Source organism: Zootoca vivipara, chromosome 3 (assembly GCF_965207765.1).
Source record: "Zootoca vivipara chromosome 3, rZooViv2.hap1.1, whole genome shotgun sequence".
Lineage (NCBI taxonomy): Eukaryota > Metazoa > Chordata > Lepidosauria > Squamata > Lacertidae > Zootoca > Zootoca vivipara.
The window spans coordinates 97,616,309-97,633,728 of NC_142586.1; the positions used below are offsets into that span (position 1 = coordinate 97,616,309).

General features: G+C 43.5%; 1 long non-coding RNA gene across 1 annotated transcript; it reads right to left on the minus strand.

The window, feature by feature from the left end:
* Positions 1 to 725: 725 nt before the first annotated feature.
* Positions 726 to 4,872, minus strand: LOC148686362 (uncharacterized). Its single transcript, XR_015949145.1, has 3 exons — positions 4,595 to 4,872; positions 2,717 to 2,839; positions 726 to 2,567 (listed from the first exon to the last, which is right to left on the minus strand). It is a non-coding gene; the product is annotated as an uncharacterized LOC148686362 (long non-coding RNA).
* Positions 4,873 to 17,420: the final 12,548 nt, after the last annotated feature.

A 17,420-nucleotide genomic window follows, 5' to 3' on the forward strand; every position in this document is an offset into this window, starting at 1 on the left:
TGCCCAAAGAATCCGTGCAGGGTCTATAATTGGTGGGGCTGCTGCTCCTCCTTGCTCCACAACCGGCTGTTGTAGTGCCGCCTGCCTCTGCATCTCGTCCTCCATTCTTTCCTTTAATCAGTTGGCTTGTCTCAGCAGCAGTAGATAATGAAGAGATGAGTCATGCTGTTAAGTCTCGACCTCAAGACGCCCACACGTTTCAACGTTGAAGAGAAGTTTTATTTACAATAACAAAATACACAAGCTACAGTCTCAAGCCACGGCTCTCACTGACTTACGACTAGTCTGATGACTCATCTAAGTGCTCGGCGTTGTTCCACCTCCCTTTATCCCTCTGTGGGAACCACACCTTCTTCCTTCTATTAAGTGACGTCAGCCTCCCCCTTTCTTGTAATCCAACCCTCCGTCTCTGCTTCACGCCGAGTGGATTATTAAGAGCTTCGGGAGAGCTGTTTCCTGATATCTCTCTACACTGTTCACTCTGCTCCCCCTCTGCATTCCCCAATTCTGGGCCACCGTCCAAATCAGTCAGCTGTGAGTGTTCACTTGTTGACCCTATGCTGACATGTCCCTAGGGTTCTCCTTCAACTGGCACAAGATTCCCTATGTGCATTTAATATCTTCCCAAGGTACTGATGACTTCAATAAATTTTCCTTTCTTAAACACTTTTATGGTTTCCTTGGCTCTCCGGCAGCGTTTTAGTCTTAGACCTTTTGTTTTCTTTCGTTCTTATTTGCCACCCCCTTTTACGGTCTCTCCATTATGCCTTTGCCTTCTCCTCTCCCTCCTCCCTTTTCTTAGGGTTCTCTCACATTTTAACGGGGGTGGCGGTCTTTTTCTTTTCTCTTCTTTACACCCCACGCTCCCGCAATGTTATAATTAAGGTAAAGAAATTTTACCGTTCTTGCCACGTCAGGAAACACAGCTCTTACAGGAAGAATTCTCTTCGCGTCTCAGTGTCCGGGCTCCCCCTCACCTCAGCTCGAAAGCGAGGGATGCCGAGAGCTCCTCAGGACACCACCGACTGCTCAGGGTGGGATCGCCTCCTACCCCTTCGATTTGGGTGTGCAGGTAGCCTCCTGCTCCCCTTTTTCTTTCCTGTAAGCACCCCGGGATGCGGAGCCTCTCCGGAGCGTGGCCGATCGTGGCTACGGTAAAACCGGAAGTCCCTTATTTATTTATTGAAGATCAAGTTATTTTATTTATGGCTTTTGACACCTGAGATGCCTCCTTTCGAAACACATGCTTAGGAAGTTGTGATCTGTTTTAACTGTCTTTTGTTCTGAATTTCAAGCTGTTGTAACCCACCCTGGGTCCTCCTGCTGAGGAGCAGAGACTAGTAAGGAGGTAACCCATTTTGATAATTGCTTTCTTCTATTTCATTTTTCATCTGTGAGTATTTGCTTTACCTTAAGTAGCTAATGAAAAGAGCTTTAAATATCCTCAGTTTACTGTTTACAGTGGTTGCTTGTAATTGATTCATAATGTTCATTTTTATACAATGATACAGAATTTCCCTTCAGTGGCCTTTACAGCACATCACCCTTTAGTGTTTTAGCCTCACCAGAAGGTGTCCTTAACCTATTGTGATTTTTGAATAAACTAATTGGTAAGAACTTTTCTTTGTTTTTCTCTGCTTCTTTGCTGCCACCATGGGAAGGATCTGATTCCCCGAAGTCTAATAAAGGCTGAGTTTCCAGACGCTTTATCACCTTGGTTGCCCTTCTCTGCACATGTCCCATCTTGTCAACAACCTTCATTTGTGGTTGTTGGTGCCCAGAATTGGTGGCAGTATTCCAGGGGTGGTCAGACCAAGGCAGATGTCTATATCTACATAGTATTTCCAAGGCCTGGGACAGAGTAGCTCATGTTATCAGTTGCTAATCATCAACAGTGGGAGACAGCAACTGCATCCATGTTATGCTCCCAGAGACATCTGCTTGGCCACTCTGGGAAACAGGATACCAAACTAGATATCCATTTTCTTTCTGATCTAGCAGGGATCTTCAGACATTAATAAGACCAGCCTTCACTCTTCACAGTTTAGTGCGAAATAAAGATGTCAATGAAAAATTGCAGTCTCTTCAGTTATTTTTATTTTGGAATGTGAATTGCAGGGTCTCTCTGAGTTGTTGGGATGCCTTTTATGGCACAGAATAATATCTGGTGACGTAACAACATCATATTGACTTTAAAGTACATAAGAACAGTAAATGCATACTTTACAAAACACCCTTTGATCCATGAAATGACTGTTGGAAACATATAGGGCTACTCAATTCATCTGTATGCTATATCCTACAATTTTTCAGCTTCAATTACACACATATATTAAAAGTGCTAACTGCTCCTTTGGGTCCTCTGCTGTGATGCCAAAATAAGAGTAGGCGGCTAACATGTTTAGCTATGTTGAGAATCTAGTTTTACCTCATTTATAACCTGTCATTGCAGAAGTCAATGCCTTCGCAACATCTGAAGTCAACATGGACATGTCTGGTCACCTGCAGTTTGGCATCACATGCTTCCTTTGGCCCACAGCCAACATTTGTCCAGATTAGTTTCCCATCTAAAATGAGTCAGAAAAGGAAATGATGCAGTGAGACACTTTAGCTATATTAACAGAGTATAACACAGTCCAGTTTCTTTGTCCTCAACACAAATCACGCGTCAGCACAGAGAACAGTGAATCGAAAGAACAAGGGTGAGGTTTCTTACTTTCATAGGCTTTGGCTATATTGCAGCTTTCCAGTTCAGGGTCAGCTGTGCAAAACCAGTCAGAGCCTCCAATTCCAAAACATCCGTTTTTTGTCCGTGTGCAGTCCCGACATACCAAATCATCTGCTCCAAAAGACAATTTTTCACGATTAAACACATTCCAAACTACTGCTCAAACTCACACTGAATTGTGCATTCTGTGCAATAATTTTCTCACAGCACAACATTTTACAGTTTGGTCTGCTTGGTGACAAATCTCAAGAACCATAATAATTGTTAGCATAACCGCAGAAGACCTGAGCCACCAAGCCCCCCCCCCCCCGGTAAGCCTCTGCCGGGTGTCTTCTGCCTCCGGTAGCCAGCTGTAACACGATCCAGGCTCCTTGGAGTCTGGACACGTTATCTGCAGAGTCCATTCCAGTGGTCAGCGTGATTTGGCAGCAACAGCAGCAAGAAAGAAACAGAGAGAAGTCCTTGCATATTTACAAGCGTTTATTCTAAAGCATCTCAGAAGCAAGACCAAACGTGTCTGTCTCCATCAGCAAAGCAAAAGCAAGAGAACTAACATTACAATAGTACAACAAACGGAACGATACATCATGTGACACATTCAACATCCTCTTCCAAGCCTGTTCCTGTTTAAGGTGGAACAGAATCTACTATGAAATCCTAACAAAAATAATATATAATAATAATTTATTATTTATACCCTGCCCATCTGGCTGGGTTTCCCCAGCCACTCTGGGTGGCTTCCAACCAAATATTAAAAACAGTACAGCATCAAACATTAAAAACTTCCCTAAACAGGGCCGCCTTTAGTTGTCTTCTAAATGTAAAATGTAAAATAGTTGTTTTTTGCCTTGACATCTGCTGGGAGGGTGTTCCACAGGGCGGGTGCCACTACCGAGAAGGCCCTCTGTCTGGTTCCCTGTATCCTCGCAACAAGGGAACCGCCAGAAGGCTTACTGATAGCTCAGTTGGTTCCAACATGGTGCTGATAACGTCAAGGTCACAGGTTTGATACCAAAATGGGACGGCTACGTAGTCCTGCATTGCAGGGGATTGGACTAGATGATTCTCAAGGTCCCTCCCAATTCTACAATTCTGTGATTTGATCATTTATTACAACTGCTTCCTCTGCCCCACATTTATGATTGAGTTGTGTAGCTTCAAAATGATATGTATGTTGTGTCATTTCCCCTACTTCCAATGTTTTAGAATAAATGTTTTTAAGCATCCAGAACAGCACCATCGAGATTGAGGCTTCAGGAACCACCCAAAGTACAGGAGGGGGGTCACATAATCATGTGAGGAGAGGGATAAATACAAAAGAAATATGGGGATAGCTAAAGTGTGGTGGGGTTCCAGCCCCATAAGAAAAATGCATGTTGGGTGGGGAGTGGAGGAAGTGGGGCAAGGGAAGTATTGTTGAAGAGCATTTGGCTGGCTGTCAGAAGTATTGAGTGGGAGTGCTCTACACTGCAGGATTTCCTTAAAGACTCCACATGTTTGATAATGTGCCCTAAGATCACCTTCACTCCTCCTTATGAAGCCTGGTGTCTCCTTCTCTGATCTCCTGAAATCCACCACTGCAACATTCCAGGCATCCAGAATCCTGGACAATGGAGATTGGAGAGGCAACCTGGCTTTTTAAAACCCTCATAAATATAGTAAGAAGATATTTGGATTTTCTTTTTATGTTAGGAAATATTGAAATTGCCCCCTCCTTTAAAAAGAAGGAAAGAAAAAGAACTGCTCTTATCTATTTTTTGACATGTAGATCCATTGCCAGCCAAGTCCAACTGCCACTAAAGGTTGCTTTCCGCATGTTACACTCGAGTGAAAACCCTTCTCCAATCCCTTGTCAATGGAACTTACCTCCAGATGTGAGGAGGAGAAAGGCAGAGATTACAAGGAGCAGGATCTGATTCTTCAGGGCCATCTTAGAATGAAGAGGGTTCTGTGGTCACAGCACAGCTCAAGTCACACTGGCTTTCAGCAAACTGGAGAAGAGGCTTCCTTTTATCCCCATGAAGATACATCTCAAAAAGAAACCAAGAGAACACCATGTCCCCTGTAGATGATCAAAGAGAATGCAGTGTGGTCCAATCAGCCCACTTCTGGACAAAATAAGAAGCTGTAATAGATACAACCCCATGATTATAAGTGCATTTACATGTATATAATTAACTATGAATCCTATTTTTAAATTAATTTGAATGAGTTACATCATTTCATATTTGCTCCAGATCCTGATCCTTATCCAGAACTGATCCTACTAAAGTTTATAAATAATGCCCACACATAAGAACATTTCCCACGCCAATGCTATCTTGCAACTGAATGGAATTGGTAAACTTTGCCAATACCCAAGCATTCAGGGAGAGGGTTAGACTAGGCTGTACCCTCCTGATATCTTATCTACGTATCTATTAACCAGATATCATGTGAGAACTGTGGATTTGGTCACATGTGATACCACTGTTGAAAGATCTGCACTGAGTGACCATCTACTACCAAACAAGGTCATGTATTAGAATAATACAAAGCCTATGTTTATTAAAGGAGGTTGATTCTTAGACCAAGGTCATCTAAAAACCTCCTGCAATGCAGGGACCTTTTTTGCCCAACCTGCAATATTAATTAACAGAGCCCTGAACAACTGAGGTCCAAGGTACCTTAGCGACTGCCTGAACCCTTGTATCCCAGCTTGATCACTGAGACTATCTGCAGGATCATCTCTGGTCGTTCCCTGAATTTGCAAGGTTGATTTGGCAGCAAGAAGAAAGCTAGACCTTAGTGTCAGCGGCCCAGTATTGTGGACAACTTTGCAAATTGTCACTTGCTGCTCCAGTGTTGTTGTGTCTCTCCCCCCCCCATTTAAACTCGGACTAGTAGTTTGAGAGACAGAGAGATTTATACATCCCCATATGATTCCAGCTTCCTGTTTCCGTCGGTGGGAAATGGCTGACTCCCATATGATCGGACCCCAGCCGTGCTAGTAATTCAGGGCTGATATGGGGGTAATTAGCCCTGGCAGACTCCCCAGGATGGGGGAGGACTGTCTCGAAGACCCGCAGATTGTCTGAGATTGCCAGCTTTCATCAAGGTGCAGGTGGCAGGACACTGGGTCAGAGCACAGTACGGCTGGCACACTCCGAAGCCACCCCCACAGCCAGGAATATCTGTTCCATAAAACAATCAGATTTGGACAATAAACAGACATAGTCTGGACCAAAGAAGACCGAGAAAAAACCTGCAGATTTGTACAGTCCCTGGCTTGGACTTCAAAGCTTGGACTTCAAAGAGATTCTCATCATGATGTTTTGAATTACATAGGTGCTGGTATGTTTCTTTTCTTCACAATACTTTTAATTGGTTTTCTATGCCAAGCCTCATTAAGAACTTAAGTTATTTTGAGGACTACAGATGGACTTCTGTATATAATTAAACATGCAATTGCGCAGCTTTATTCTGATTGAAGGACTTGATAAAGAGGGGAGGAAGCAAGTTGGCGCTTGTTAATATGACACAGCACAGAAAGATGTGAGTTTCTCCCTGTTTTGAGGGAAGTAGGAGATATATGCTGGCTTACTTTGTGGTGATTTGATACAGCGTTTTGGTATAACATTTGAAGCATCTGTTTGCAGAATTTCTTCATTAAGTGCGAGAGAGAAGGCTAAATGGATGTCTAGCAGCCCCCCTCCTAGTGCCCAGGAAGGGGGAATGTGTGGTCTCCGAAGGCCGATCGATCGTCGAATGATTTATATCTGTGGAGTACAGTTTACATTGCAATACTCATTCATTGCCTACACTTTGTTGAAGGGAAACGCCCCACCGGAGTAGAAATCATATATCAAACAGATGGAAAGCTCTTCAATCTGAGGAGGCTGAAAGCAAAAAGTAAGGTTACCGTAACGTCCATCATAGAGCTTCAATATGCTGATGACAACGTAGTGTGCGCACGCTCAGAGGATGACCTCCAAACCATCCTAAATATATTTGCAGAAGCTTACGAAAAGCTTGGCCTATCACTCAACATCCAAAAAACCAACAAGCACCAACAAGTACAAAATAACCCCTCTGCAGCGCCACGAATCCAACTCAGTGGTATAACGTTGGGAAATGTTGATCACTTCTCCTACCTTTCCACAAGGGCCAACATTGATGCCGAAATCCAGCATCGCCTGAGCTCTGCGAGTGCGGGTTTCTCCCGATTGAGGTGCAGAGTGTTTGAGGACCGGGACATTCACAGGAAAACCAAAATGCTTGTTTACAAAGCTATTGTACTACCATCCTTACTATATGCTTGTGAAACATGGACCACATAAACGCCATCTCCAACTGCTCGAAGGATTCCATCAACGGTGTCTCCGAAAATTTTTACACATCACTTGGGAAGACAGGTGAACTAATATCAGTGTACTGGAATAAGTAAAGGTAGGTAGCCGTGTTGGTCTGAGTTGAAGTAAAATAAAAAAATTCCTTCAGTAGCACCTTAAAGACCAACTAAGTTTTTAGTTTGGTATGAGCTTTCGTGTGCATGCACACTTCTTCAGATGCACACGAAAGCTCATATCAAAATAAAAACTTAGTTGGTCTTTAAGGTGCTACTGAAGGAATTTTTTTATTTTGGAATAAGTAAAGATCTCCAGTGTTGAAGCAATGATTCTTCAACATCAACTTCGTTGGACTGGTCTTGTTGTGTGGATGCCTGATGATCGTCTTCCAAAGCAACTACTCTATTCCGAACTTAAAAATGGAAAGCGTAATGCTGGTGGTCAACAAAAGAGGTTTAAAGACTGTCTCAAGGCAAATCTAAAAAAAGTAGTATAAACACCAACAACTGGGAAACACTGGCCTGCGAGCGCTCCAGTTGGAGAACAGCCTTTACCAAAGGTGTCATGGGCTTTGAAGACACTCGATCTCAGGATGCAAGGGAGAAACGTGCTAAGAGGAAGGCACGCTTGGCAAATCCACACCGTGATCAACTCCCGCCCGGAAACCAATGTCCCCACTGTGGAAGGGCGTGTGGATCCAGAATTGGCCTCCACAGTCACTTACGGACTCATTGTTAAAACCGTGTTTATGGAAGACAATCTTACTTGGCTACGAGTGATCGCCAAAGAAGAAGAGCAGAAGAAGAAGACATTGCAATACACAAACAGCATGCCTAACATCAAAGGAAGAATTTAAACATCAGCCTGGATGAGAGCAACATAACAACTTAATGTCATGGGAGATGCTGCGTCATTAAGCTCTAAATGAGGACTCCGATAATAGCCTGGATCGGAAGATTGGAATGGAGTCAGGAAAAGCTGTGCTGGCAAACAGATAGTTGGAAAAATACATATTCACAAGAAAGCTGTACTCGATGGATGTAAGGATATATGACTTTGGACATGATTGAGAATCGCACAGCCAGGGACGGAGAACTTTGAGTGTTAAAATCGGAATGTGGAAAATAGGAGAACAAGAAGGAGGAGGCAGGAATGAGATATGGAAGATTCTTCAAGAGGTCCAGACTGTGGGAAGCTCAGAAAAAATAAATTAATAATTGGGATTACAATTTGGTCTTTCTTTTTTTGTTTTAGTGTGATGTTTTTAATTGGATTGGATTATGATTATATGTTGATTGGCTGTTTTTATTGGGAAATTAATACAATTTTTTTTTAAAGAGAGAGAGACAGATTTATACATCCCCAGATGACATGCTCTATGAAGAACTCTACTCCCAGATTTCCTTGTAGAAGTGCAGAGGTAAGAGGAAGAGATAGGAGAAAATACCATAACAATTAGGCACAGTGGATGCCATTGCAATACAATTGCTACAGGGTGAGTCTTTTAAAAGAGGCCCCGTGGAACATGTGTACTCTGTATCCACAGGGTCTCTTTTAAAGGACTCGCCCTTTACTACCGCTGCTCTCCTCTACCCATGCACCTCTCATGTCTTTCCTAAATCTGTTGTGGAGGTTTGGTGGGGGGACGCAGAACACATTGGGTAGTAGCACAGAAAAAGGAGAAAAGTGTTGTTGCTCAGTGGGATGCATACCTGCCAAGTCTCCTGCAGAAAAATACTGGATCAGCAGCAGCAGCGGCACCAAAAGTTGCACCGGAAGTTGTCCGGCGGCCATTTTGGGGGTGTCCACATGGCGGTGGCCATCTTGGAGGTGGCCGCATAGAGTGTGCCCCTGGGGGTGAAGTCAAACCTCTGTGTTACCACCTATGTGACCTCTTTGGGAGGCAAACCTGGGCAGTGTGTATGGAGGTCCTATAATCATAGAATGATAGAATCATAGAGTTGGAAGAGACCACAAGGGCCATCCAGTCCAACCCCCTGCCAAGCAGGAAACACCATCAAAGCATTCCTGACAGATGGCTGTCAAGCCTCTGCTTAAAGACCTCCAAAGAAGGAGACTCCACCACACTCCTTGGTAGCAAATTCCACTGCCAAACAGCTCTTACTGTCAGGAAGTTCTTCTTAATGTTTAGGTGGAATCTTCTTTCTTGTAGTTTGAATCCGTTGCTCCGTGTCCACTTCTCTGGAGCAGCAGAAAACAACCTTTCTCCCTCCTCTATATGACATCCTTTCATATATTTGAACATGGCTATCATATCACCCCTTAACCTTCTCTTCTCCAGGCTAAACATACCCAGCTCCCTAAGCCGTTCCTCATAAGGCATCGTTTCCAGGCCTTTGACCATTTTGGTTGCCCTCCTCTGGACACGTTCCAGCTTGTCAGTATCCTTCTTGAACTGTGGTGCCCAGAACTGGACACAGTACTCCAGGTGAGGTCTGACCAGAGCAGAATACAGTGGTACTATTACTTCCCTTGATCTAGATGCTATACTCCTATTGATGCAGCCCAGAATAGCATTGGCTTTTTAAGCTGCTGCATCACACTGCTGACTCATGTCAAGTTTGTGGTCTACCAAGACTCTTAGATCCTTTTCACATGTACTGCTCTCAAGCCAGGTGTCTCCCATCCTGTATTTGTGCCTTTCATTTTTTTTGCCCAAGTGTAGTACTTTACATTTTTCCTTGTTAAAATTCATCTTGTTTGCTTTGGCCCAATTGTCCAATCTGTTAAGGTCATTCTGAAGTGTGATCCTGTCCTCTGGGATGTTAGCCACCCCTCCCAATTTGGTGTCATCTGCAAACTTGCTCAGGATGCCCTCAAGCCCATCATCCAAGTCATTGATAAAGATGTTGAACAAGACTGGGCCCAAGACAGAACCCTGTGGCACCCCACTAGTCACTACTCTCCATGATGAGGAGGAGCCATTGATGAGCACCCTTTGGCTTCGGTCAGTCAGCCAGTTAGAAATCCACTGAATGGTAGCATTGTCTAGCCCGCATTTTACCAGCTTCTTTACAAGAATATCATGGGGCACCTTGTCAAAGGCCTTGCTGAAATCAAGATAGGCTACATCCACAGAGTTCCCTTCATCTACCAGGCTTGTAATTCTGTCAAAAAATGAGATCAGATTAGTCTGACATGACTTATTTTTCAGAAACCCATGCTGACTTTTAGTGATCACAGAGTTTCTTTCTAGGTGCTCACAGACTGTTTGCTTAATGATCTGCTCTAGAATCTTTCCTGGTATTGATGTCAGGCTGACTGGGCGGTAATTGTTTGGGTCCTCTCTTTTCCCCTTTTTGAAAATAGGGACAACATTTGCCCTCCTCCAGTCTGCTGGAACTTCGCCTGTTCTCCAGGAATTTTCAAAGATTATTGCCAGTGGTTCTGAAATCACCTCTGCCAGTTCTTTTAATACTCTTGGATGTAGTTCATCTGGCCCTGGAGACTTGAATACATCTAAACTAGCCAAGTAATCTTGTACTACCTCCTTACTTATTCTGGGCTGTGTTTCCCCTGCTGAATCATCTGCTCCATATTCTTCAGGTCGGGCATTGTTTTCTTTTTTGGAGAAGACTGGGGCAAAGAAGGCATTGAGGAGTTCTGCCCTTTCTCTGTCCCGTTTGCATTTCACCATCTTCTCCTCTAAGTGACCCCACTGTTTCCTTGTTCTTCCTTTTGCTACGGACATACCCATAAAAGCCCTTTTTGTTGCTTTTAACCTCTCTGGCGAGCCTGAGTTCATTCTGTGCTTTAGCGTTTCTGACTTTGTCTCTACACGTGCTGGCTATATGTTTTAATTCCTCTCTGGAGATTTCCCCCCTTTTCCATTTTTTGTACATATCCCTTTTAAATCTTAACTCAGTCAAAAGTTCTTTAGATAGCCACCCTGGCTTCTTTAGGCACCTTCCATGTTTCCGTCTCATTGGTATTGCCTGAAGTTGTGCTTTTAATATCTCCCTTTTAACAAACTCCCAACCATCATGAACTCCCTTCCCTTTTAGTATTACTGTCCATGGGATTGCACCCAGTGTTTCCCTAAGTTTTCTGAAGTCGGCTTTCTTAAAGTCTAGAATTTGAGTCTTAGTATGCTTGGTTGCTCCTTTCCGCTGGATAATAAACTCCAGAAGAGCATGGTCACTCCCACCTAATGATCCTGCCACTTCTACCCCACTAACCAAGTCATCACTATTGGTTAGGACCAGATCTAAAATGGCTGATCCTCTTTCTGGACAATGAAGTTGTCTGCAAGGCCAGTGAGGAATCTGTTCGACCTTATGCTCTTGGCTGAGTTTGACATCCAACAAATATCAGGATAGTCTTCACTTATGTGGTCCAAATGAAAGCAGAACAATACGTTTGGCACCAGCATGGCTGTAGGAGTTGCCAAAAGGAAGCATACACCATCCAATTAGGGACTGCACTCTGGATTTGTGTAATGTTTACTCCTTACCCTTTTCTTCTCCCCACATTATCTCGCAAGGCAGCAGAGGTTTAGGATCAGAGTTTTCCTTCTCCTAGATGGGCTACCTTTCTAGGTTGATGAGCCCCATCAGCCCTCACTTCCCTCTACAGTAAGTGCAGAAACCGCCTCCTTGACTGTTGGATCCTCTCTTGATCTTGTCTGTATGGTTAGAATTTTGCTTCTAAAAAATAATTACAACTGATATCTCCAAATAAAGAAGTAGCTTGAATCCTTTTTGGTGCAAGGAAGCATACAGATGAGTCCCAACTGACTTAATTTGGCTGCAGTCAGTGCTTCCTTCACCTTTACAATCATCATTTCTCCAATAAACTCTTGTAATGAAAACCTACTTCCCATTGCAAAGTAATTGCGATTGCACCAAGAGATTGTAATGCTACTGACTCTGAAACCAAGAGAGTATGGAATCCAGTGCTGAATTTTCCTGGATTAGATTCAACTTCCATATGAAAGAGCTGTCTGATTAGGCCTCACGGAGCATTGGGGAAGAGTGCAGAGGTGCTGTGCACCCCCTAAAAAACCCAAAAGGAGCATTGGGGTGCCTCAGGGTCCTGCTGTTCACAGAACGACGGCTCGGCACTGCTGGTCTCTACAATCCGTCCCGTAAGGTGCAGGGGGGGGGGGGAGCCAAGCAAAAGTGCCAGTGAACTAGGTACCAATGCAGCTTCCTGAAGTAAAGCCTCTGAGCTAGCCACAAGCGGTTACTCTTCCAACGTACTGAGCTGATTGAATGGTGAGAATGATTGATTAATTGGATTAAATTAATTCAGCAACTGGGAGGAAAAAGAGGAAGTCTTCTCCCCTTCATGGATTTCTTTCCTGTATGAAGGATATTACATGTATGCTGCTGGGTGAAAGTTTTTGAGAGTTAACCCAGCTAATTGACAGACAAAAACCCTCTAGTACCTTGCTATTCAACTTTAACTTTGAATTCATTCGTGAACCTGAACTTACCCTAAAATAATTTGGATCAAATTGGAATTAATCCTGAACTTGACATAAACTTGACTTCCCTTCTCAGTGCCTTGTGGGCAGATTTTGAAACTGAACCCAAACTGGATCTACACCTGAACTTTCTTTGCCCAGCCAACCCATGACACATGGTCCACCAATAAGGTTGTCTTGAAGAAAAATTAACTCTCGCGCTGAAAATGTTGTATGTCACACCCCTGCTCCCCTCCCCAAACATACACATTTACCAATAGCAGCAATTGGACCTTGCTGACCTTAATAGCCTGAAATGGCTTCGGCCCAGTATTCCTGAAGGAGCGTCTCCACCCACATTGTTCAGCCCAGACACTGAGGTCCAACTCCGAGGACCTTCTGGCAGTTCCCTCATTGAGAGAAGTGAGGTTACAGTGAACCAGGCAGAGGGCCTTCTCGGTAGTGGTGCCTGCCCTGTGGAAAGCCCTCCCATCAGACATCAAGGAAACAAACAACTATCTGACTTTAGAAGACATCTGAAGGCAGCCCTGTTTAGGGATTTTTTAAAATGTTTGATGTTTTATTGCGTTTTTAATATTCTGTTGGGAGCCGCCCAACAGAATCATCATCATCATCATCATCATCATCATCATCATCATTGCTGGTTTAACATATGTGTTTATTTTTGTGCAGGACACAAACGAAGAAACAATGCACACCCTTGTCTATTCTGTATCTTTTTTTCTGAAGAGTTTCAGCTTGTCCTTTGGTGTGAAAGTATTTATGCTTTGGAGTTGCAGACGAGCTCATCCAAATCATGACTCAGAAATCCAATTCCCTTGCAATGCGAAGCCCAAATGGCTGTAACTTTCTTGTCTGTTTCCCCCCCCCCCCAATTTGGAGTCATTTTGACCCCTCCAGAGAGCATTGATGTTGTGGAGGGAGCAATCCAGTAGTTATTGTGCTACCATATAAAATTTGCTTTAAAAATGACAGTGCAGTTAGGTGAGTGCTCAGTATTCCCTGTTCTCATGCTCCTTCTGTGTGCTTTAAAGTGGTAATATGAACGTACCCCATCAGTCTCCTTTTTTCCAAGCTAAACATACCCAGCTCCTTCAACCATTCTTCATAAGGCTGAGGGAGCTGGATATATCAGTTGATATCTAATCCAGAACTGATTCTAATAGAGTTTACATATAATACTCCCATTTCATTAAAATACACACATACAGAGAGAGAGACTGTGACACATCTGAATGGGATCGGCTCACGTGGACAAAAGAAGCTGCAGCATAGGCCTTCACCAAATGGAGCAGGTGCTTCCTCCCCGCCCCCATATGATGGCACACCTCAATGAAAATCCAAGAGAACATCACATCCCCTTAGGAAGACCAAAGATAAATGAGGGAGGGCCAATAAATCAGGGCTTTCTTGTTTTTTTTAAATAAAAAATAATATCTAATCCAGAGTCATTAATATCTAATCCAGAGTTGATAAATAACATGGTGCCCTTTGAATTCTCGTAATGGGATAAGCTAATCAGGTTCCTAGCCAGAGGCCTGTCACCCACCCCACTTGCTAACTGATCCTTTTATATTCGGTGATGCCAGGGATTGAACATGTGACCTTCTGTATGCAACACACATAGTGGGGTGATCAGTCATAAACATTATGCCAGTGTGCTATGCACCCTCGAGACAGTGTAAAAAAAATCATTGTCAGTCATAGAATCCTAAACTCAAATCAGCCATGGATTTTGCATCCCTTATTCTTTCTGTACAATGCTGAACTGAAGATAAAACAGATTGGGTGGAAGGAGCTTTTGACATTTAATCTGAAGTGTATGTAACTATTAGGAAAAACACTAATGCTTGCTCCTTCTCTCCCTCCCTCTCTCTCTCTCTCTCTCTCTCCATTCATTTGCACTGACCATCCCAGATGGGAAGCAAATTAGGAAAACTGCAGGCAAAAGGAATCTGACAAATGTGACACTACAGGGAAGTCTTAATGCAATTGTACATTGCCTTTTGAGCAGTGCTTTATCAGTGTGCTGTGTGCATGCCTGATCCCGAATTAATTTTATAAGCACTCTTAAATGTTCTTTAAGTACTCTGACTTCTTCCCTTTTACGCCTTTATATTCCCTGCATCGATTCTGGCCCTGGAACCTCTCAAAAGTCTACATCCCCTCCAGACTGCACAACACTCTGTCTCAGTGCTGCACACTGCCAAGGGCATGTTTATGAACTGTGCCCTTGAACTATATTAATGCCTCTTGCTCACCTCGAAGGGCAAGGAAAAGTTTGTTTGTGTGTATAAATCTCGCTCTTTGGCATAGCTGTAAAGCAGACTATTGCACAAAGATACACCTGTTGCCTAGCTGTCACAGGAACATGCCAGTCAGTAATCACACAATTCAAAGTTGGAGTTAACTTCTTATTAGCAAAAAGATCATTTCCCCACCTGAGACATTTGGGGCTGGGTGGCAAAATTCTGTCCCACCCAAGGCGGGATTTAAATGCCAGTCCTTTCTCCATCAAACATCCACAGCCAGGGGTGCCTTTTAACCAATGCATTTTGACATCTGAGGTTAATAACAAAATGGTGCCCCCTCCCAACCAGATAAGAAGGTCTGAGTGAAGATCTGCATCAGTAAACTGCAGCACTGACATCAGTTCCTCCTGTGCTGGATCCCCTACTCTGCTGGTTTCAGTCCCAGGGGCAATGCAATCTCCCAGTCCACTCTTAATCATTGTCCAGCCAGTTTGTGAGTTCATGGCACCTAAGAGTTCCTATCCATGCCAAGAAAACCACAAGACTCTCTGTCCTTGCCAAAAATAGGTACAGAGTGAGGGGGCTTGAAAGGCCTATGCAGTCATGCCATCAATTAAATAAAAGCAAAAACAAAATAAAAATTTCTTCCTTCCAGTAGCACCTTAGGTAAAGGTAAAGGGACCCCTGACCGTTAGGTCCAGTCATGACTGACTCTTGGGTTGCGGTGCTCATCTCGTGTTATTGGCCGAGGGAGGTCATGTGGCCAGCATGAAAAAACTGCTTCTGGCAAACCAGAGCAGCACACGGAAACGCCATTTACTTTCCCTCTTGGAGTGGTACCTATTTATCTACTTGCACTTTGACATGCTTTCAAACTGCCAGGTTGGCAGGAGCTGGGACCGAGCAACGGGAGCTCACCCCGTCACAGGGATTTGAACTGCCAACCCTCTGATCGGCAAGTCCTAGCCCTAGGCTCTGTGGTTTAACCCACAGTGCCACCCACATCCCCTTAGAGACAAACTAAGTTTGTCATTGTTAGGAGCTTTCGTGTGCATGCACGCTTCTTCAGATACAGTACACTGAAACAGAAGTCACCAGACCCTTATAATCTATTCTTTGAAGTCATCACAGTTCTCCATATGACCATGCAGTGTAGAATCCTTAAATTAGCGATAATGCTGGCTGAATGGATGCAAAATATTAACTATTTACAGGTAGGTAGCCATGTTGGTCTCAACGTCTTATTACAAAAGAATTTCAGAAATAGACGGGAAAGAGAAGTTGCTGAATTGCAACAATATACCAAACTTAAAACCATGGAGAGACCTGGTCTGAATAGAGACATTGGATTCTTATCTCATTATACATGATAAAGCTATTTTTAGCCATCTCACCCCTTGCTTTTTCCTGTAAGACCAATCAGTCGTTAACAGTCATCAAAAGGTTTACCAAACCTTATCAGCCAATCACCCATTTCCACCACCCTTCTGGGTAATACCCCTCCCCACCCTCTCACTATATACAAGGGTCTGGTGACTTCTGTTTCAGTGTATCTGAAGAAGTGTGCATGCAAACGAAAGCTCATACCAATGACAAACTTAGTTGGTCTCTAAGGTGCTACTGGAAGGAATTTTTTTAAAAAAATTTGTTTCGACTACGGCAGACCAACACGGCTACCTACCTGTAACTAGAACTATAAAAGCAAAAAGTTTGTCCACCTAGCTGGAAGTGAGTGGAGATCAAGGCACCTCCTTCTGCATCCCGGAATTGCTACGTGGCAGACAGAATCCTCTTGATTCCAAGCTGTTCCCCATGGCTCAAATCTTGCTCCTTGCCTTTTGTGTTTTCCTCTGTCTTCCTCCTGAAGGTAAGTTCCTTATTTCAGGGCTAAGAGAAGGAGTTTTGATCAAAGATGAGTTGTAGATGTCAACTTCCAAGCAGCTTTAATCTTTCGAGCTAGAGAGCCCTCTCAAGTCTGCAAACAATGATAGAATCACCAAATTATATAAAAGTATTATATTCTCTCTCTCTGCACCTGAGGTTTTCTGTTCGCTTTCAGAGGTAGCCCTGCATAGAGTGTGCAAATGCACACAATCCTTCTGCAAACAGAAAAAAAAAATCATTGTGAACACTTAACTTAGACAGATTCCTAGGCAGTTCTACTCCTTGTGCTAGTGGAAGTGGGTACAGATCACACTGGTGAAAAATCCTACTGTGGCGATGCATGCTTTTTTTCAGCTAGAACTTTCTGGAACTCAGTTCTGGCACCTCTCCGGTGGGCACCATTGCCATTATAAGAGAACAAAGGAGGCGTTTTGTAAGTTTCAGCGCCTGAAAAAATAGCATAGGATATCATCATGCACTAAAGATCCATGGGGTCAATGTAAGATACACAATTTTTGTGAATGTGGCTGTGTTTCAGGCCAGATGGGTGTTGAAAGGTATGTTGGTGCTAAATTTGTTGGAAAGGAAAGAGTGGTATTTCTCCACATAAGTGAGAGACTCCTGAAGAGAAACCTCTGCAATACTTTTTGAGATGTGACCTGTATAAGGCTGATACACCATTGTGCTGCAGAATTGATTCCTCTGCTGTTTTAACTGTGATAATTCCATTATGGGGTAGCTGTGCTTCAGTTCATTTAATGGCCCAGGATGTGTGCAAT